This window comes from Panthera uncia, chromosome B1 (assembly GCF_023721935.1).
Source record: "Panthera uncia isolate 11264 chromosome B1, Puncia_PCG_1.0, whole genome shotgun sequence".
Lineage (NCBI taxonomy): Eukaryota > Metazoa > Chordata > Mammalia > Carnivora > Felidae > Panthera > Panthera uncia.
Window position 1 is genome coordinate 40,869,373 of NC_064811.1, and position 22,704 is coordinate 40,892,076.

At 41.6% G+C, this 22,704-nt stretch overlaps 1 pseudogene; it reads right to left on the bottom strand.

Annotated features, from left to right (window-relative positions):
* Positions 1 to 1,812: 1,812 nt before the first annotated feature.
* LOC125923643 (MICOS complex subunit MIC10-like) lies at positions 1,813 to 2,167 on the bottom strand (annotated as a pseudogene).
* Positions 2,168 to 22,704: the final 20,537 nt, after the last annotated feature.

A 22,704-nucleotide genomic window follows, 5' to 3' on the forward strand; every position in this document is an offset into this window, starting at 1 on the left:
GATCGTGACCTGAGCCAAACCAAGAGTTATATGCTCAACTGACCAAGTGCCCCAGCTGCATTTTAAGATTCTAAAGAACTTGTCAAACTGTTTTTTTAGAGTGGCTGTATCATTGTGCATTCCTTCCAGCAATGTATGAATGGTCCAGTTTCTCCACATCCTTACTAGCATTTTGTGTTTTCTCTATTTTTGACTTTAGTCATTCTGATGGGTGTGAGGTGATATCTTGTGGACTTAGCTTCCATTTCCAAAGGCCAGTGGTGTTGAGCACCTTTTCATGTATTTATTTACCATCTGTACATCCACTTAGTGAAATGTCTGTTTAGGTCTTTTGTCTGTGATTTCATTGGGTTGTTTGGGATTTTTTTTTTTTTTTTTTTTACTATTTTTAGAGTTCTTTATGTTTTTAAATACTAGTCTTTTGTTGGCTATATAGTTTGAAGATATTTTTCTCCCAGGCTGTAGTTTGTTTTTCCCACCTCTTTCTTTTTTATTAAAAAAAATTGTTTTTAATGTTTATTTAGTTTTGCAGGAAAGAGAGACAGAGCATGATTGGGGCGCTGTGGGCAGTGCAGACAGACAGGGAGACACAGAATCCAAAGCAGGCTCCAGGCTCTGGGCTGTCAGCACAGAGCCCGACACAGGGCTTGAACTCACAAACCGTGAGATCATGACCTGAGCCAAAGTCAGTCACTTAAGTGACTGAGCCACCCAGGCACCCCTGTTTTTTGTGGTTTGTTTTTTGGTTTGTTTGTTTGGTTGGTTGGTTTTTTCTTTTACCTCTTAACCGGATCTTTCACTGAGAAGAAACTTTAATTTCAATGAAGTTCAATTTATCAGTTTTCCTTTGATGGATCATGCTTTTGGTGTTATATGTAAGAACTCTGTGTATAGCTCTAGATCCTGGAGGTTTCTCCTTGCTTAATTTTTCTAAAATTTTTATGGTTTTGCATTTAAACTCACAATCCATTTTGAGTCAATTTCTGTATAAGGTATGAGACTTAGGTCAAGGTTCACTTTTTTTGCCTATGGGTATCCATTCACTCCAGCATCATTTTCTGACAAGGTTATATTTCTTCCACTGAATTACTTTTGTACCTTCATAAAAAAAAAAATTAGTAGGGCATATTTTGGGAGATCTAATTCTGGGTTTTCTATTCTGTTCCCTTGATCTGTGTGTTGATCCCTCTGGCAATACCACAGTCTTGATAACTGCAACTGTCTAATAAGTCTTCTTGAAATGAAGTAAACTGATTCCCCTCAATTTATTTTTATTTTTCAAAAACGGTTCTAGCTATTGTACCTCTTTTGCCTTTCCATATGAATTTGGGAATAATATTGCTATATCCAAAAAATCTTGCTGGAATTTTGATAGGAATACCACTAACTATATGAATTTGGGGACAATGGACATCTCTGCTATTGAGTCTTAGAATCCATGAACAAGTTATAGCTCTTCATTTATTTAGATCTTCTTTGGTTTCTTTTACCAACATTCTGTAGTTTTCAGCATTCAAGTCCTGTACGTGTTTTGTTAAATTTTTACCTAAGTATTTCTACCCAACCCCCGCAATTATAAATGGCATTGTAATTTTAATTTCAGCAACAATTTGTCTTATGTTTTATGAATTCTATTTGCTAATACTTTATTAAGCATTTTTTGTATCTATATATCTATATCTATATTGCCTATTTTTAACTTATTTCTTTTAAGACCACCTCCTTGCAGTTTCCAGACAGAAAATACAAAGCAAGAAACTGACTTAATTTCAAATACATAAACAATGTGTGGAGTTTAAAGCATTACTTATAACCTTATTATAGAAGAATGTCAGCTTACCCCAGGGCACTTCAGTATTCCTGAGGAATAAACATGATTTCTCTTTTCCTCCCACTGGGATGTTCTCAGGTGTAAGTCACTGGTCCTGCTCTTTGACATATTTTCCATGTAGAAGGTATGGAGCCCTAAAATCATGTGACAATTGGAGTGGGCCATTCCCAATCCCATGCCAGAACCAAAGGCTAATGGCCACATTCTTCTTTTAAAGAAGGTAAGTGAGAAAACAAGTCATAATTCAAATCCAGTACCTACCTTCACGACTGCCTCTGCCACGTTCCGGTCCCATGTCCTACCCAGCTCAGAATCCGACATGTTCCCCACCCACAGCTCCTGCTTTTCTTCTGCATGTATGTATTAATGGAGAATATTGACCGGTAACTTTCATTTTATGTAGTGTATTCATTTGATTTTAGTATCCGGGTAATACTACCTTTATAAAATGAGTTCATAAGTATCCCTTCCCTTCTGTTTGGTGAAAGAGATTGTGCAGAATTGGTTTAATTTTTCCTTGTATGTTTGGTAGCTTTCTCCAGTGAAACCATTTGTGCCTGGAGATTTCTTTTGGAGGAATTTCAAAATTACAAATTCAATTTCCTTAATAGTTTTAGAACTATCCAAATTATTTCATATTGGCTGAGTTATAGTAGTTTGTGTTTTTCTGAGGAATAAGTTTATCAACTTAATGTCAACATGATGTCAAATTTGTCATCAACAAACGTTGAATTTATGTGTGTAGAGATTATTCAGAGTATTCCCCTTTTATCCTTTTGGGGTTTGCAGGGTCTGTAGCGATATTCTCTGTGTCATTCCTGATGCTGATAACTTGTGTTTTCTCTCTTTGTCAGGCTTGCTAAAGGTTTGTTTATTGATCTTTTCCAAGACTCAGCTCTTTCTTTCATTGATTTTCACTATTGTTTTTCTGTTTCAATTTCGTTGATTTTCGCTCTTATCTTTATTATTCCCTTCCTTCTACTTGCTTTAGGTTTAATTGACTCTTCTTTTCAAAGGTTTTTGAAATGGTAGCTTATATTATTTATTTGAGAGTGTTTTCTTTTTTAATTTAATTTATTTTTTTTAATTTACATCCTAGAGTGTTTTCTTTTCTAATGTATGCATTCATTGCTGTACCTTTCCCTCTCAGTGCCGCTTAACCGTGTCCCACATTTTTTTTCAGTTTTATTGACATATAATTGACAAATAAAAATTGTATTTACTTAAGGTGTATGACTTAATATTCTGAGATACACACACACACACACACACACACACACACTGTGAAATAATGTCCAAAATTAAGCCAATTAACATCTATCGCTTCACTTGGTTACCGTTTTCATTGTGTGTGTACGTATGTGGAGGGGAGGACACTTAAGGTCTACCTTCGTGGCAAATTTTATCTATACAACACAGTATTGTTAACTATAGTCATATTACTGCACATTAGGTCTCTGGTACTTACTCATCTCGCAGAACTGAAATAGTCTTACACAGTTTTATATGCTGTATTATTTTCATCCAATGTGTTTTTTAAATTTCCCTTGACACTTTCTCTTTGATCCCTCAATTCTTTAGAAGTGGGCCGTTTCCAAGAGTTTGGAGATTTTCCACTTATCTCTTTTATCGATTTCTAGTTTCATTCCTGTGTGGTCGGAGAACACATTCTCAACACTGTATGAATTCCATTCTTTTCAATTTGTCGAGGTTTGTTTTATGGCCCAGGATGTGGTCTGTCCCGGTATGTATTTCATGGGCGCTTGAAAATAATGGGTGTCCTGCTATTTGGGGTAGAGGATTCTATAAATATCAATTCTACCTTGGGTGGGTGGCAGTGAGTTCCTCCATCCCTTCGCTGATTTGGTTCCAATTTTTTCAGTTGTGCAAAGGGGGCACGGAAGTCACCAACTGGAACTGTCGATTTGTCTATTTCTCCTTTCAGTTCTATCAGTTTTGCTTCACATGTTTTGTACCTCTGTTGAATACACATTTTGAACCACTACGTTTTCTTGGTGGACTGGCCTTTTTTATCATTACGTATGTTCTTTGTCTCTGGTAATTTTCTTTGCTCTGAGGTCAACTTTATTTGATATTAAAACAGCCATCCCTTCTTTCCTTTGATTAATGCTTACATTAACTTTTTCCATCCTTTGGGTTTCAAGTGGCCTATCCCATTATATTTGAAGTGAATTTCTTATGGACAGCATATAGTGGAGTCCTGTTTTTTAATTCACTCTGTCAATCTCTATCTTTTAATTGGTGTATTGGGACAATTTCCATTTAATATAATTATTGATGTTACTGCGTAAGTGTGCCATTAAAATTTTTATTTTATTAGTTATGCTGTTTTCCATCTCTCTGTTTTTCCTTTTTCCTTCCTTTCTATGGATGCCTTGAACATTTTTTATTGATCTATGGTAGTTTTGACTGTATATTAATAAAGATTTTTTAGTGGTTGCTGTCTATATTACTTTACATATACAGAAGTCAACACAATCTACTGGGGTAGTGTTACCAGCTCTACCAGGATGTGTAGAAAACTTACTTTCCTTTATGTCCCTTTATTTATTTTTACATTTATAATATAAGTGTTGTAGATATCTTCTAGACATGTATTTAGAACCATGGAGACAGTTTTATCCCTTAGGCTTTCACCATCAAAAATAATTTAGAAAACACAAGAGGAGAAAAAAAGTCTATTGTATTTATTAGTATGTTTGCTGTGTTCTTTCTTTCTTCCTGATGATCCAAGGTATATTCCATTACTGTTTGTTTGGTTTCGTTGCTTTGGTTTTTTTTCCTGTTTAGAGAACTTTAGTCAGCCATTCTTTTAGGATTGGTATGCTGGTGACATATTCTCTTAGTTCCTTCACCTGAGAAAGCTTTGATTTCTCCTACATTCCCGAAGCACATTTTCACTGGGAATAGGGTTCTGAATTCATAGTTCCATCTTTCAGCGCTTGAAAAATGTTGTGCACTGACCTCCGTGGTTTCTGATGAGAAACCCAATGGCATTCGTTTTCCCCCCTTTGTTTCGGGTGTTGTTTCCCTCTTACTGATTTTAAGATATTTTTCTTTGCTTTTATTTTCCAGAAGTTTGACTGGAATGTATTTTGGTCTTAATTCCTTAATTCCTTTAGGTTGATCCTGTTTGGGATTCACTCAGCTTCTTACATCTATGGTCTTAGGTCTTTTGCCACATTGGGAATTTTTCAGCCATTATTACTTCAAGTACTTTTTCAGCCCCTCTCTTTTGGGGACGCTGGTGACATGAACATTAGAACTTTGGTTATAGTCTATCTTTAGTATAAGAAACGTCATCCTGATGAATTGCAGGGATGGCTTGCCATTTTTCACACAGTCCCGACCAGGCACTGTATCCAACATGTACCCAAAAAGAAAGCCACGCCCACTACCAATCCACTTCTCTCGCAATGCAGTGACCTTCTGTTAGGGCTCCCACATTTCTTTCTTTATTAAAGCCAGGTTGGAGCTTCACAGCGTTTAATGTGCTCTTTATCTCTTACCGACAATTTTATAAAGGGTATACAGAAAAGGCAAAATGAAACTTGGAATAATGACAATAATTTTTAGAGAAAAAGATCAAAGTGGTAAAAAGATTAAATATAATGCTTTGTAAAAAGGCTGGCTCTGAACATAATACTCCCTCAAAGAGGCTTGAAGAGAAATAAAATAGTGCTCTAAAATTCCTCATGCAGCCTTCACAACAGAGTAATTTCCACTTGATAAATGATTGGAAAGCCCTGTTCTGGGAGCAGTTGCGCCTCCCTTATTGAAGACAGGTGCTGCCACGAAACAGTTTACCAGTGTTTGGAAAGATGACAAGTCTATCTGTATCAGCTCTGGTCTCCTCATCTGTGGGCTCACGCCTTTGCTACTCAGGAAACTAAATCCAGCTTGACTGACAGGTGCAGAGTCTAATGAGATCAGAACATCGTTATTTGTCCCCAAACCTCGAAGTGCTTCCAAACCCCCCCTGAACCTCCCCTGTTGACACTTTTCACACTTTACTGATACTCCTTTTTGAACATCTGCCTCTTGAGAGGAGACTTGGCTCTGTGAGGTTTGACGAAAATCCCATCTTGTTAGTCAGCAAGTGGGGGCACCGAATAAATGTCTAATAACTGCCTAAATGCACAAGATGTCTCTGTAAGTGTAGAAAATATCCCCCCCACTTCAAGCTCTATACCTCATTCATTCAGTCATTTATTCCAAAAAGGTTTTAGGGAATGTTTACTATATGCCAGGTGGGATACGAGATGCTGAGAGTCCAAGAGAAAACAGGATGTTATTTATATTCCGGCCAGACACTCCTATGGACATATCATGTCTGACCTGTGCTCATACATGGTGGCTTGGGCTCCCACGTGTGTCCCCAGATCAGGCACCGGCAAATTATGGTCAGCGGGCCAAATCTGGTCATCACTTTTTTTTTTTTTATGTAAATAAATTTTGTTGGAACACAACCACACTCATTTATTTACATATCATCTACAGCTGCTTTCACACTACAATGGTGTGCAAATGCCTAGGGTATTTGCTAACTGAACATTGACGGAAAAAATGTTGCCGCCCCCTACCATAAGTCATGAATTGGGGGGTGTCTGGTATACCCTCCCTTACCTAAAAGTTCCTGCAGTGTCACACAGGCAAAGTCATGGTTGTATCCTTTAGGCAACTCATCCTTTGGTCAAGACTATTGGCAGGGGCGGGGGGGTATATTTAATACACAAAATATATATAGTCCCCCAAACTCTCCAGATCACATATCAGTGTCATCCACAGTCCTTGATTCTATTAGAATGTCTTTTATATTCATTAAAACTCACAGGATGGAAACAAGAAAGGTGGTGTGCGATCTGAGTCCAGGACAATTGTTTGGTTCTCATCACTTAGCAGCGGGAACCCTGAGGGTTCAGGAATATACAATGTATAACTCATGTCCCATTGGTGTGCTTGGCATGTTGGAGATGTTCGCTGAACAATGAGGGGTTCAGTGAGACTGGAGGGGAGTGAGGGAGAGGCTGCAGTGAGAGATAAGAGCAGATCACTGGGGGGGGGGGGGTAGAGAGAGAGAGAGAGAGAGAGTCACTGAAAGGATGAGCGATCGGTTGGTTTTGGCAGAAAGGTGATCTGATCTGACTTGTGTTTTGGGAAGATCACCCCAGTTGATGTGTGGGGATTAGACTGTAGGGGTGCAAGGATGGAAGCAGGGCCCTCAGTGAGGAGGCCATTGGAATGATCTAGATGAGACATGACAGTGGCTAAGTCCAGGGAGCATGGTGGAGGTATAAGAAGTGTTTAGATTCTGCATTTTGGTGATGGAGCCAATAACATTTTCTGATGGGTGGAATGTAAGAAGAGGAGAGTCAGGGAAGGCTCTGAGGTTCTCAACCTCAACTACTGGAAGGATAGAACTGCCTTTGAGATTGGAAAGACTGGGGAGAATCAGGGTTGGGGGATGACATCAAGACATGGTACGTTTGACATGTCTTATTTTGTCCCCAATGTCATCCTTCTCCCTTGGGTTACCCTCGTTCTGAATCCAGGGCCTCTCCATTCATTTCTAGGTCTGCCCTACTCCCTTCCCTTCATTAGCCCCCCACCCAGAGATGGCCTGTAGAACAGTGGTGAGAAGAGTGGACTCCAGAAACAAAATTCTGCATTCAAACCCAGGTCTGCCGTTTTCCAGCTGTGTGATTTTCCTGAGGAAAATTGACTGTAATTTAGTTCTTCTCTTCGTAAAGCAGAAAAAAAAAAATCATTGTCTCTCTCTCAGAGTTGATGTGACGATTACAAGGGATAACATATGCGAAACGGGCAAGCACCCGGTCAATACTGGCTCTCTGCCTATATCCCAGGCTTTGGTCTCCAAAATTTTTCCGGTTTCCTGTGACACATCTCAGGACTGGGGTGTGGGGATGAGGTTCCTGTGGGGAGGGAGACAACGTGGGGCAGGTGGGAGCGGAAGGAGCCAGGGTCCAGTGCAAGAAGCCCCGCCTACTTTAGAATGGGTTGGAGGCGGGGCACAGGTATGATTCACAGAAGAGAGCTTGAGCAGACAGGTAAGTAACGTTAGCATCCTTCTGGTTCTCGGAAGTAGCACCTCTCAGCTGTAGAAGTGGCAGACGGAGGGTGGGAGCAGGAGGAAGCCAGGACCTGACATGACGCAGGGCCCGGAGAAGAGGGTAGTGGAATAGTAGCTGTGCAAGTAATGCCCGGTGTTCAAGGATGAGGCAAGACCGCATTAAGATGAAGGCAGTGGCCTGTTGTGGGCTTCCAAGAAGAAGTGGAGGGATTCCCGCAAAGGCAGAGCCATAGGGATGGAGGTGAGACATCATCTGGAAGGCTTGTGCGTGGCTGGGGACCACCAGCGAGCTCAGGCCCTTGGTGGGGAGCAGGTGAGAATGGCAAAGTTACTCCTCCAGACCCACGACCCAGCTACCCCTGCCTGACTCTGGGCACAGATTCAACTAAGTTGAATGACTTAGTTGAATCACACAGTACGTGCTCCTGAGATGGCAGCTGTGACTGTGATTATACAGGTAACCTGCCTGCTTTTTACTGCTTGGTCATCAAGCTGGGTGACTACCTCTTGCGGTATGGAAAAAGATAAAATGAGGCTAAATTTCCTTTTGTGATGCTGGGTACGAGTGCAATTCTTATTTTGTTTTTTAATGTTTATTTTATTTATTTTTGAGAGACAGCGTGAGCAGGAGAGGGCAGAGAGAGAGAGGGAGACCCAGAATCTGAAGCAGGATCCAGGCTCCGAGCCGTCAGCCCAGAGCCCGACGCGGGGCTTGAACTCACGAGCCGTGAGATCGTGACCTGAGCTGAAGCCGGACACTCAACCGACTGAGCCACCCAGGCGCCCCACGAGTGCAATTCTTTAAGAAGTGTTTCACGTGTGCAGCAATGACATGAGAGGTTCCTATGGAAGATCTTTGGAAGATGGCCCTCGTTTATATATAAGAACTCTAGTGCGTTTATTAAAAGCCAGTCACACCTTCATGTATGAGACATAAGCCTCAGGAAGGCGGGGAAGGAGAACGTTTTATTATCTGGAGAGTTCACACATCCAGAGCAAGAACAGTTTTGCTTCAGAAAATTCCAGTCAAGGCGGCCTTGGTGTTAATTTTTCCTACACGTGCAGCCGACACGGCTGTCTCACCAGATGCCTTTTCATTCTTTTTAAGGAGATGCTTCATCCATCAGTTGTCCAGACTCTCACCCTAAGGAGACACCTGCCTAGGGTTCTTGGTAAGACACCCCCCTCGAGCTCTAACCTGGTTCTCTAAGTTAGCAGAAGCACCTCAGCAAAGCCACGTGGTATGATGTAGCAGAAGCTGCAAAGATGTCAGAAATTCTCTTCCTAAGAATGTGTTCTAGGGAGAGGTTCATTGGAAGGCAAAAATTATACGCGAGAAGATGCCTCCTACAAATGTTACCTAAAAAACGACGAAAAGGAGGGAGGGAACTAATTGTACAACAATGTAGGAATAATTTAGTAAGCTCTGGACTGTTGTGCAAACACTGAAATGTTTCAATATGAAGGCTATGGAAACATAGAAACCGTTTTGGATGTGCTGCTAAGTGACATAGCAGAATGCAAAACAGGCATTGCTTTGTGGTTGCAAGTGTATAAAATGCTTACGCGTGGATGAGCCGGGGTAGATAATGGGCAAAGATGAAACACGACCCGAGGGGGCTGGAAATAGAATTTGTCCCTTCAAAACGTTTCTTGATGCGGTCGCTATGACAACTTTTCAACAAAAATGTTTAAAATAATTAAGTAAACCCGAGGCACCAAAGATGTGGACTCCCTAAGGCTGGGTGAAATGATACACTCTCATATACAGCGATTACATGAGAAAATTCCTTCTCTGTTGCTTAGGCACAGGTTATAGATCACCTGCTGAACATTTGTCTTCTCACCGAGGCGGGAAGCCTCTGCTGCCTGGTAAATCTTCGATACGTGACTCACAGACAATCAAAGCCCCCAAACCTACGTAGCCAGAACTAGAAACACTGGCAGCCGCTACCTGGAATTTTCTAATGATTGATTTCCTGTCCAGAAAAACTGGGTTTGGGGAAGAGAGAGAAGTTTGACTTATATCCCTTTACCTATAGGAACCACATGGTCCATGCTTTTGAATAATTAGTCCTCTAAGCCAGACTAGGCTTGTCAACAAATTCATTTTTCCTGGCCTGTAGTCACTCACTCACTCACTCACTCACCAAGCCTGTATGAAACATCTTTCATGAATCCAGCATTTGCTCTGTGTGAAGAGTTAAAATGCATAAGAAATAATCTTATCAAGGAGCTCAAAATCTAATTAGAAAAAACAGACACCGCTGTAATTTTGTATGATGACTTAAGGTCTTGCTTTCATCATCTGTGAAGTGGGGGGGGGGGAATTCTTCACCAAGTCAAGAGAAGGTTTGATGCAATGACACATGCACTAAATACCCAGAAAAGAGACAACGCTCGGGAAATATTGGTTTCTCTCCCATTGACTTTGAGCGTCAGACCACTGTGTCATCCTAACTCGGAGGAAGAGCAGAATTCCTAGGATTTTGCTAATGATAGAGAAGCCTCTGAAGAAGCAGGGACTCGTGCTGGGCCCGGGGAGACGAGTGGGATTTCTCCAGGGGGAAGAGAAGAGACAGGACCATCCAGACAGAAAACACTGCGTGCACAGACACAGAAGGGGCAGGGGCAGGCTACACGCATGCCTCTCCACGACCTGACTAGCTTGGGGTTCAAAATTAGGCTACATGACTTCCAACACTCGATGGAAATAAATGAAGACCAGCTAAATGAGAACAAACGAAAGCTATTTATTCAGCGCTTACTATGGTCAAGCTGCCATCAGTTATGTTTTGGCCAAGACCCACAGGCGGGTAGAGCTGCAGGAAAGCTCTAAGCGGGAACAAGGGCAAGCTTCAGTTGTGTCCTGACTGCAGGCTGTTGGCCTGGGGAGGCGGCGCGGAGAGGGGGGCCGGAGGGAGGGTCCTAACTAGAAGCAGGCTTCCTATGTGATTGGGAAAGAGTGCATGTTTAGCTTTCTCTGACTGGTCCTAAGTTGGAAGTGATGACAAAAATTAGGGAAGCTGACGGTTATTAATCAAGTCCTAGCCCTTTGGGACTGATGGTTATGGGAGTTAGTATTTGGCTTCCTGGATTGTTGCTAGAAGTAGCAGTCTGACCTCCTACAGGTCTCACAGCAGGCTGGCTTCCTGAGCTGGTTATTCTAAATAAAGGATTGGTTTCCTGAACCGTTTGCTGCAGGTGTGGGGCAGAGTTCTATTCTATACGGTCTGGCCACCGTCCATTGGTATACTCGGACTCATTTGAAACTCAATGTCTCAGGTCTCCCATCTCAGAGCGAACATGTCTTTTTTTTTTTCCTTCCCTAAGTTTCACTGGAGGGCTTGCTTGTGTCCAAAGGACCAACTGTGAAGGCTTGGAAGATGCCCAGGCCAGCCCAGCCCAGCCCCCACGCTTGCTGTGTTACTCCAGAGCATGCTTCTTTCCTTCACATGCACTCACCACGGTCATTTCTTCTGGCCCTTCCTGGTCCCGGCCTTTGAACCTGGCCGTGTTCTGTCCAAAGGCGCCTTCTGGCTTTTCTTATCTCACTGCTGCAACCGGAACTCAGCTCACTCTCAGGAAGCAGGCATTGGATTATAACTGACAACAACTCTCTGATTTTTCAAAAGACAGATTTTCTTGTAGATGAGTATTTCGTATATTTCCCTCTACCAAAAAAAAAAAAAAAAAAAAAAAAGACAAAATTACAAGTAGGCAAAGGCACTTCTGTGAAAAGCTTGAATAACAGAGCCCAGACCTGTTGTTTTTCTGACGAGCTGACTCTGGGCCGGGGTAGAATGAGAGAGCTGAGAAGAACAGGGAGTTAATATGCCATTTAGATGGGCTCCTTGAAAATCAGATGTCTCGGTCCCGCTCTTGGCAAATGCTGAACTGCAATCAGTTCTTGGGTAAATTCTCTGACAGGTTGAAGTGATGATATTCTGGGCTGTTGATTAAAGGGTGACCCATATGTTTCAGGTACCAGATGTGCAGGCAGCAAAGTCAACAGTTAGTTGAGAAACATAGGAGCCTGACTGATATTTTCCCCAGACGGACTGCGGGAACATTGGCAAGTGAGCAAAGTATTATTTTTTTACGGGTTAGGTCATAAAGCATGAAAGAGATCATTCTGGCCTGAAAAAAAAAAAAAAAGAAAAAAATCATTTTTAATCTACTCAGATCTTAATCAGTTTATTTTTAAGTGACCTGACCTTCCATTTAAGAAAATAAATGTAAACTGAGTACCTATGAGATTAGCTTTCAATTTACTGCAAAAGAGGCATTTTAAAGGTAACCGTATAATATAAAGTAAGGGGTAACTATTCTATATTGGGTGATTCTCAGAACACTGTTTTGAGCCAGCACAGGGCTACTGGCTGATGGAACAAGGCATTTTGTCTCAAAGGGGATCTGTCCTCAAGTTATGTAGACATCCTACTAGATGGAAACACTATATTTAATTCTATGGTGGGTGATCGAAGCTAGGTGACCTCTGTCTAAAGCCGTGATTCTCAGCCGAGCCATTCTGTCTCCCAGGAGACATTTGGCAATGTCGAGGCAGGCATTTTCAGTTGTCACAATTTGGGAGGTGCTATAGACATCTAGCAGGCAGAGGCCAGGGGTGCTGCTAAATGTCCTACAATACACAGGAGAGCCTCCCACAGCAAAGAATTATCTGGCCTCAAATGTCAATAGTGCAGAGGTGGAGAAACCCTGGTCTTGAGGGAGCCATATGCTCACCTCCCCTTTCTAGCCTCACCTTCCTGGCATGCCCCATGCATCAGCCAGTCACCCCCCGGGAAACCCATGAATCTTGACCAATATCTATTAGTCCCTCTCCTCCTTTCTTTCTGGCAATTTCTTGCCTATCCTTCAAGACCCTCTTTAAATGCTAGATGCTTTCTTTCTGACATCTCTGATCCTCTCCTCCCGGCCCACCCTGCCTCTCTAGGCAGAGAAAATTCTCTCTTTCCCCTGCCTCTCACTATGGCATGCATCACATTGTACTGCGATTGTTTGTTTGCATTTTAGAGAAAGCTGACCTCCTGAAAATTAGAGATGAAGCCTTTTCCATCTCTGCTCCTAAGACCTGGCACGGACATCCTAACACCTTGTGGGGAAGCAATGATTTTATGCCAGATTATTCCTTTAAAAGGATCCCCAAGTACTATGCCTTTCCCACAGGGAGCCCAAATTTCACAGAGAGAAACAGCTTTTGTTGTGACTCAGGGAGAACATGTGTTGTCTGGGTTGTATGTAAATCACCTAGCGTAGTGCCTGACACATAAATTTTATTAAACGAGCATCGTTTTCCTTCAGTTTCCCTTCAGAGCAGCCAGGGTAGCTCAGGGAGATGCGTGGTTGTTTTGGGGAGCGTGCAGGCATGAAGGTATCATACCACACTGCTGTTATAGACTAGTAATTGTCATTGAGCAGATGGAAATTCTGCCCAGTTCTTATCATTGCCTCTCACCTGCATTCTGGGCCCGTACACGTGCAGCAGGAGACCAGGTGGACAACCACATCCAACTTTCTCATCATCACATAGAGATGCAGCTGAGAAGAGCTGCCTAGTTAGGGACTACCTTGTCCAGCCTCCTTGAATTTTGCTGTGGGCATAGGATCGGTTCTTACCAACAGAACGCAAGCAGATAAGATGTGCGTGCTGCTGGCCCAAAGCTTTTGAGAAACCTATGTGCCTCTTCCACAACTTTCTTCTCTCCTGCTGGCCGGCCATGCTAGGGATGGCAAAGGCACAGAGGTCCCTGAATCTCTGCATTAAGGACAGCAGCTGCCAGAAACCTTGGGCTATTATCCTAACGTGAAATAATCTATCAAATGCATCCTAGGATCAATTTGTTACAGCAATTTAGCCTCCCTTAATCAACACGATACACCATGTTTTTATAATTAAAACAAATGGAACAGTGCTTAAGGTGACAAACTAAGCATAATGCTGATCTCCACTCTTTCCCATGATCATGGGAAAGTGACACTAAAGACTAACAGCCAGGACAGGAGGGACCCCAACAGATTATGAGAGATCTTAGCAAGTTCCCAGGAGACTGGAAGCAGATGGAAGAATATTGGCGGATGAAGCAGATTGGACAGTGCGACACCTAGTCCTGGCAGGCCCCGTAGGGACAAAGGCTTCAGTGTATCTGGGATCTTGTTTGCTAGCATCCCGAGGACATACCACCCTTGCAAACTGCATATGGTACAATGGAGGGCAGGAATGAGAAATGAGATAGAAAACACAGGCGTTATTTAAGAGTCAGATGGGACAAATGACCCTCCCATGACACCCCTCCCCCAATGTGTGCTAAGAACAACCAGGAGTCGGGCATCTAGCTCCCCTACCCCGACAAATACATAAGGGGTTGTTCTCTAAAGAGACCACAGACGGAGAAAAAGGAACCCCTGTGCACCATTGGTAGAAATGAAAATTGGTGCAACCACTGTGGAAAACAGTACGAAGATTCCTCAAAAGACTAAAAGTAGAATTGCCATATGATCCAGTAATTCCACTACTGGGTATCTACACAAAGAAAACAAAACACTAATATGATAAGATATATAGCACCCCTGTGTTTATTGCAGCCTTATTTACAGTAGTTAAGACATGAAAGCAACACGTATTTATCCATAGATGAATAGATAAAAAAGAGGTGGTACACACACACACACACACACACACACACAGTGGAGTATTACTCAGCCATAAAATAGAATGAGCTCTTGCCATTTGCAATGGCCTGGATGGACCTAGAGAGTATAATGCTAAGTGAAGTAAGTCAGTCAGAGAAAAACACCATACAATTTCACTCATATCTGGAAGTTAAGAAACAAAACAAATGAACAAAGAAAAAAAGACAAACAAACAAACAAATAAAAAAAAAAATAGACTCTCAAATACAAAGAACAAACTAATGGTTTCCAGAGGGGAGGGGGGAGGCGGGGGTGGATGAAATAGATAAAGGGTATCAAGAATACCCTTATCTTGATGAGCACTGAGAAATGTATAGAATTATTTAATCATTATATTGTACACCTGAAACTAACATAACACTGTATGTCAACTATACTTCAATAAAAATTTTTTTTATTTTTTTTCAATCTTTATTTTTGAAAGAGAGACAGAGTGTGAGCAGGGGAGGAGCAGAGAGACAGGGAGACACAGATTATGAAGCAGGCTCCAGGCTCTGAGCTATCAGCACAGAGCCTGATGCGGGACTCGAACTCATGAGCCGTGAGATCATGACCTGAGCCAAAGTCGGATGCTCAACCGACTGAGCCACCCAAGCGTCCGCAATAAAAAATTTTTAATAAAATATATATATTTTATTACTTAGCTTAAATTAAAAAAAAATAAAGAAACCACATAAGCTGTCTAAGAATTACCAGGATAGCTACTGTGAGTGTTGGTGTGTCAGATAAATCTCTCTGTATTCTGAAGGGCCCCCAGCACAGGAACAGCTCTCTTACCCTAAAGTGACACCTGTAAGCTAACCAGCTCCAACTCCCACAGACAAAGGTCTGCGTCCTCCTGTTTATTGATTTCTATCTGAATATAAATAACTAACCAAGGATCTACAGAAATTTGAAAAAAAAAGCCTGAAAAGTTTGAGAAAGACTAAGATAAGCCAACTCCTAAAGAAACAGAGAAATTCAGAGAACGAGAGCTTTCCTTCCTTCTAATGACATCGTCAAAAAAAAAGTGGAGAAGATATAGCATATGTGGGTGGGACATATGTTATGAGAAAGGGACAATCAGAGAACAAGTTTAAATTTTTGGAAATTAAATACCTGATGACTGAGCAGAGGAGACAAATCTCCCATGCAGAAGAATTCCAAATAATTTATGTAGGTACTTCACCTTCAAAGAGGGAGAACTCTTCACTCCTCAGGATGTGGACTGTGCATAGTGACTTCCTTTCGAAGACCAGGATATGGAAAAGGGAGAAGGGAAAGGGTAGCGGTGGAGAAACATGGCAAGCACAACCCCAGCCAGGTGATCTTGGCCAGGGTCAGCAGCCATAAATCATGCTGGTGGAATGTGCCCTTGATAGTGATGTGATGAGTATGTCTTCCTCCCAATAATCCCTACCCCTACTTATCATGAGGAAGATATCAGACAAATTCCAATAGTGGACAGGAGCCAAAAGAGACATGACAATTCAGAGTAATGTGGTCTCCTGGATGGGATCAAGGAAAAGAGAAAGGACTTAGGTAAAAGCTAAAGAAATCCAGATAAACTACGAACTTGAGTTAACAATGCATCAGTATTGGTTCATTAACTGCAACTGATGCCTCGTACTAATAAGATATTAATAATAGAGGAAGCTGGGTACAAGGTGTATGGGAACTCTCTGTACTATCTTTCTAATATTTTCTGTAAATCTGAAACTGTTGTAAATAAATAAAATGTAGTTACTGAATTTAAGAAGTCAGTAGACTAGTTGAATAAGAAAACTGGAGAAGTTTTCCAAAATGAAACAGACAAAAACCAAGAAAATGGAAAGTAATAATATTAAGTAAGAGATATTAATGATTTATTTGGTAGATCCAGCTTACTACTAATATGGACTCTAGAAAGAGAAAATAAGGAAAAACGAAGGTGGGGGGAAGATTATCAAAGAGTACAAGAATATTTATGAAATAAGACATTAGTCTTCAAAATAAAAGTATCAAATGCCAAGAAGGATAAATGAGGGGAAAAAAAGATTATTAACTGTAATGTTCAGTTGTTGTATTGTTTGAAAGTATGTATTCCTGCTATAGGAGAAAAGAAAATAAATAGGATGGATGAAACTCATAACATGTCTTAAGCACAGATAAGTAGTAAGCAGAGCACGTATGTGTTAAACATAAATAGAAGGGATGGAAGAACCAAAAGATATCTAATATTCATGAGCAACTAAATATACAAAAGGTGCCCAGATGCTAAATATTCGTGATATATTGAATATACAGCAGGCACTAAATACTCAAAATTCACTGAATATACGTGAGGCATGAAGCATTCAGTCTATATTCGGAGGCCTAATTCAACCAGCCATTAGTGATGTCTGTCCTGGCTCCATGTGTCCTCTGCTCACGAAACAATAATAAAATCCGTGGCTACTAAGCAGGCTAATTGGCTAGCTCTAGCAGTGACCCGGCATCCTTGTCCTGCATCCTTCCAACAAGACAAGTCTGTACTATTGGCCAAGGACACCTTCCACCTGTGAGCCCTCTTGCTTCAACACTCTGGTCCTAATAACCTACCATCATTGGGGAACGTTGGAGTGGCAGAAGGAGAGAGAGAGAGAGAAAGAGAGAGAGAGAGAGAGTGCTGACACAGGAACATCGCATACCCCAGGATCAGTAGCATTCTTTTACCCTGCTCGCACCTTATCCTAAGGGCTAACTTACCCAATAACTTGTTTTACCTTCTTGCTGTATGCTTTCAACTGATTTAATAAACTATGTGGTCTGAACATTTTAATTTGTTCTGCAAGCCTTTCTCTTCTGCGACTTGTGGAGCAAGCAGGTATATTTGGAAGCTCTATGGCAGCTAGGCAATTTCCCACGTGACAATACCTGGTATATCATTGTGAAATTTCAAAACTTTAAGGAGGAAGAGGACATTTTTAATGCTTTCATAAAGACAAAAGAGTTCACTTACAGAGAAATGAGAATTAGACAAAGACTTCTCACCGACATCAGAGAATAAAGGACGAATGAGCAATGCCTCCAAACAAATCCAAAGTTATTTTCAAACCACGATTCTATACACTGCCAAAATACCAGTAAAGTGTGCTTTTGTATTAAAGTTATTGTCCGGTATGCAAGGATTCTAAAAAACTACCTCCCTCATATCCTTTGTCAGAAGCTACTTGAAGATGTGATCTAGCAAAATGAAGGAGTCCAAAATCAGGAAGACAGGCATATAGAAACCTGGAAAACAAAAGATTTTTGGATGTTTCTAGATATGTAGTACTGTGCATGAGGCTTAAAAATGCAAGTAAGAGGGGCGCCTGGGTGGCTCAGTCGGTTGAGTGTCGGACTTTGGCTCAGGTCATGATCTCGCAGTTCGTGGGCCCGAGCCCCGTGTCGGGCTCTGTGCTGACAGCTCGGAGCCTGGAGCCTGCTTCGGATTCTGTGTCTCCTTCTCTCTCTGTTTCTCTCCTGCTCATGCTCTGTCTCTCTCTCTCTCTCTCTCTCAAAAATAAAGATTTAAAAAAAAAAATTTAATGCAATTAAGAAAAAATAAAGGCAATTAGAAACAACAGAAAAGACTAAACCTACAAACAGCAGAGCAACAGGACCAAGGCAAACCATTTGACCTTGAAATGAACAATCTTTATGGAGGTATAACAACATAAGCACTATTTGCCAACTTTGTACAGTTAGAGCTAACCTACAGACATGGCTTAGTTATGGTCACAGAAAGGAATCCAAATGTTTCAACCATGAGGATGTAAAGGTTAAACTACCTATGGCAAAAATTGGGGCAAGGAGACTACTATTTTCATCTTATAAAGAGGAGAGTCGAAAGATCGAGATGATCTTTGTATTTGATAACTCAAGAAATAATGATGTAAGTCTTTCGTTTAAATTTTCAGAGGTTGGGGCACCTGGGTGGCTTGGTCGGTTGAGTGTCCGACTTCGGCTCAGGTCATGATCTCACAGTCCGTGAGTTCGAGCCCCGCGTCGGGCTCTGTGCTGACAGCTCAGAGCCTGGAGCCTGTTTCCGATTCTGTGTCTCCCTCTCTCTGTGACCCTCCCCCATTCATGCTCTGTCTCTCTCTGTCTCAAAAATAAATAAAAACTTTTAATAAAATAAAATAAAATAAAATAAATTTTCAGAGGTAACCAAGGCAAGCACTAGAAAGAGTGTTGAAACTATTTGGGGGAACTGTTTTATGTGGACTAATCCCTCTTCTCTCAGGGAGAAATTAATACATAATTTCTTAAATTGGTAAGTTATACAGTCATATACTTAGCAACATGGAGGACCCATCGGAAGAATCCAAAACAGAAACTATTAAATAAATTAACATAACCACCCCTGAGAACTGATCTTGGGAGGATATTGACCAGGGGACTGTTGCTTTAAGTTTTAAGTCTTTGTTTACAATTTTTATAACACCACATACGTTGCTTTGATAAGTATTTGTTACGCTCCTCACTCTAGGCCGGCACCAGGCACCTGGCTTGGTATCTCCCCTTTGCAAGTAGCCACGAGGACTAGAGATGTTGGACATCACCTCTCTCATTAAACAAGCCTTGGTCAAGCTTAAAGGCACAGCACAAAATAATTTTTTAGAATCAGTGTCATTCAGTTACAAGTTCAGCCCATACGTCCTGCAACACATTGGCCCTTACAAAGGGAAAATGCCAAAAGAAAAAAAGAATTAAAAAAGCAAAAACTGATCTTTCTCTCCTCTCCTGAATGCCCCCTTGTACCTACCCCCACCACCTCCACTACTGTTCACACACACACACAACCACATACATTCAGACACATACACACTCACACAACCACACACACATTCTCATACACACACACACACACACACACACACGAACTCATACGAACAAATTCTTGCTCAATCTGTTCACCTGTCTGAGACTTTTCATATAGTTTTCCCTCCTGAATGGCTTCTTTACCCACCTCCACCACCATGATACACACACACACACACACACACACACACACACTTGCACATATGTTTTACCCACTGGAAATCTCCTAGCCGTCTATCAACGGTACCTGGTTCATGGTAAGGCCTCAAATAGTATTTCTTGAGTAAATGTGTCAGGGCACGTCCTGGGTGAGAGTGTCTACTCTCCACCCTGTGACTGAGCACTCCAAAGCAGGGACCGTGTCTTTTCTGCCATGACTCCATAGCAGAGTGATTTAAGGCTTAAAAGCAATAAGTGGAATTTTGAAAATACATTTGCTAAGTTGAAAAGTAGTGAATTATTAAGTGCAATAATGCAAATCGAAGAGGTTTTTAATTCAACAGAAATTCTGTGTCAATGTTTTAATTTACTATTAATTCACACATTTGGGCCAAGTTGTTATGTCTTAAGTCAAACTCAACACTTTTGAACTCAAAACAGTTTTTTTTTTTCCAAAATTACCTTCACCATTCTCACACTTTGAGAGAAGCTTATTTTCTCCACAGTTTAAGCGGGGTGTATTTGTTTTTGGATGGTGATAGGGCCAAGCAAAAACATGGGGCCGCTAAGAACTTGAATTCTAGAGTTCGATTGCCTGGATTCAAATTCTTATCTCCACCACATAATAACTAAGTATTTGAGAGCAGACTACTTGTCTCTTACATGCCTCACTTTCCTCATCTTTTAAATGGGAATAATAAGACTTAATATGACTATTGAGCAGATGAAATGAAATCGTGCATATATTAGTCTCCTTGGGCTGTCGTAGAAAATATCAGAGAATGGGTAGCTTTAACAACAGAAATTTATTTTCTCATATTTCTGGAGACTGGAGGCCCAGAATCAAGGTGCCAGAGTTTGATAAGAACTCTCTTCTCGGGTCACAGATGGCTGCCTTCTTGCTGTGTGCTCATTAGGACTTGCCTCTATGCATGTGCTGGGAGGGAGAGAGAGTAAGCGTGCTCAAGTTCCCTGGTGCCTCTTCTTACAGGGACACTGATCCTCTTGGGTCAGGACCCTACCATTGCAACCCCGCTTAACTTTAATTACATCTTTAAAAGCCCCATCTCCAAATATAGCCACACAGGAGGGGGTTAGAGTTTCCATACATGAATTCTGGGTTGACGCAAACGTTGAGCCCATAACTGCATGTGAGGAAGTTAAGAAGAACACCTGGTGTACGTGGGCAATAATGTTAACTGGTTTTGTATGCCTCTTTCTGTTTGCAAGAAGAATCATGCTAGACCTCTCATATTCCATCTGTAAATATTTATTTTATGCCTGAACCTGTCCCTGGCTTAAGTATGACTCAGTTTGGATGAAAAGATTGGGAACTGAAGCAATGAAGTAAGTGTAAACCAGGCAAGGTATTAATGGCGAGGGAAAGCCAGGAGCCACGAAAAAGAAACAGATCAGAGCATAGCAGAGAATTCAAAAGAGAGGGGAGGGGGAAGAAAAGAAAGGAAAAGCAGGGCAGGGGGTAGACAGTGAGAGACTGATGGACAGGGAGGAGGACAAGCTATCTCTGGACCCAGCAGGGACCCAAGAACACCTGTCTTGGTGCTTTTGCATCATTCCAGGGCTTGGCTCATCTTCATAGACTCAGAGTCTGGATTTTTGTCTTCCCATCAATAATGAGTCACCTTTGGGAGAGAAACTCCTGAGAAACAAGTTGGTGAAAATACAAAGAATCAATCATATAATCAGTGTATCTATTCTTAATAATAGACTCATCTTTCCAAAGTCATGAAGGCTAGATGCGTGCTCCCCTGGTACCTACTATTGATGCACTTAAGAAATAAAATCAGCAGAAGATGCTCTTGGTAAGCAAAGTATCAGGTCAAAAAAATGGTCCTGTAGTATAGTTCACAAGAAAGGGATCCATTATAGAATAGCCTTCATTTGCTTCTAGCATATCCAGAATGTTCATATAGGATTTTTCTCTTACTTTATTTGCTCACTTAGGACTAACGCTTAAAAACGAATCTCATTGAAAATCTGTCTCAGTCCCCCAGGGGTAGGACTGAGTAGGCACTTAGAGAGTGCTAGTGGTTTGTGAAAGGGTGGAAGGAGAAGAAGTCTTTGCACACATACTGCATAATCGACATTCTGCTGGTTGTTCAAAAATATTTTATGACATGTAATCCTCACACCATTTTATTACCCTCTAATTTTCAGTTAAGGAAATTAAGCTCAGAAGCATTGTTAATGACCTAAGCAAGAGCACACATCTGACCAGACTTTGAAGTAGGTCTAATGGCAAGCATCATTGTTGGGGACTTCTGAACACAAAGACACACAGATACGAAGAGTCCACCGCCATCATGAGAGCTCAGTGGCTGAACGCGTAGATGGCACAGAATTATCCATATGCTAACAAATACCTGTAATCAGCAGATGGTGTTAACGTATGTAATACTGACGTTCTGTTATTTGAACTCAGAGAGGGAAGGGAAGCCTCAGTGATTTGTCACAAGGCAAAGGTAGTTACGGTTTAAAGCTTACTAATAATGTAGGCTGTGTCTCTGAGTTGAAGCGAAGAGAACCCAGGGAAGCCAAATAGATGTCTTCTAATTAAAAGCAAATGCAACCCTTCGACACACATGATTAGGACGAGTTACGTTGGCTATAAGGAAAGATAGTCTGAGAGTGCGTGATGGCAACCATCTGGGTTTGGGAGAATGGATGACTGGCTGAATTGAATTGTACATATTTGGACAGCTGGATTATATCATATTTAGGGCACTGTCTTCTCACCACCCTTGCCCCGGCTCCCCATCAAACAAAAATAAGTTACTTCTCCAAAGCAGTGCCGCTCATGTTTCCAATCTCCACTGGTGCGCAGATAGTTGGGGCTAGAGGCCATCACTTCCTCACGCGACTGACCTGTGGCCTGAGGCTACCAGGCTAAGGCAGGAGGCTGAAAGCCTTCCAATCATAATCTTAGCTTTTGGGAGACTTCGGCAATAAACATCTCTCTTGGTTTCTGAAAGAGCAAAGTCATATCATCTCACTGCTGCTGGGTCTCTCTTTGCTCTCTGCTTAGAAAAGGAAACAAGGTCATCATCAGATCCAAAAGTAATTT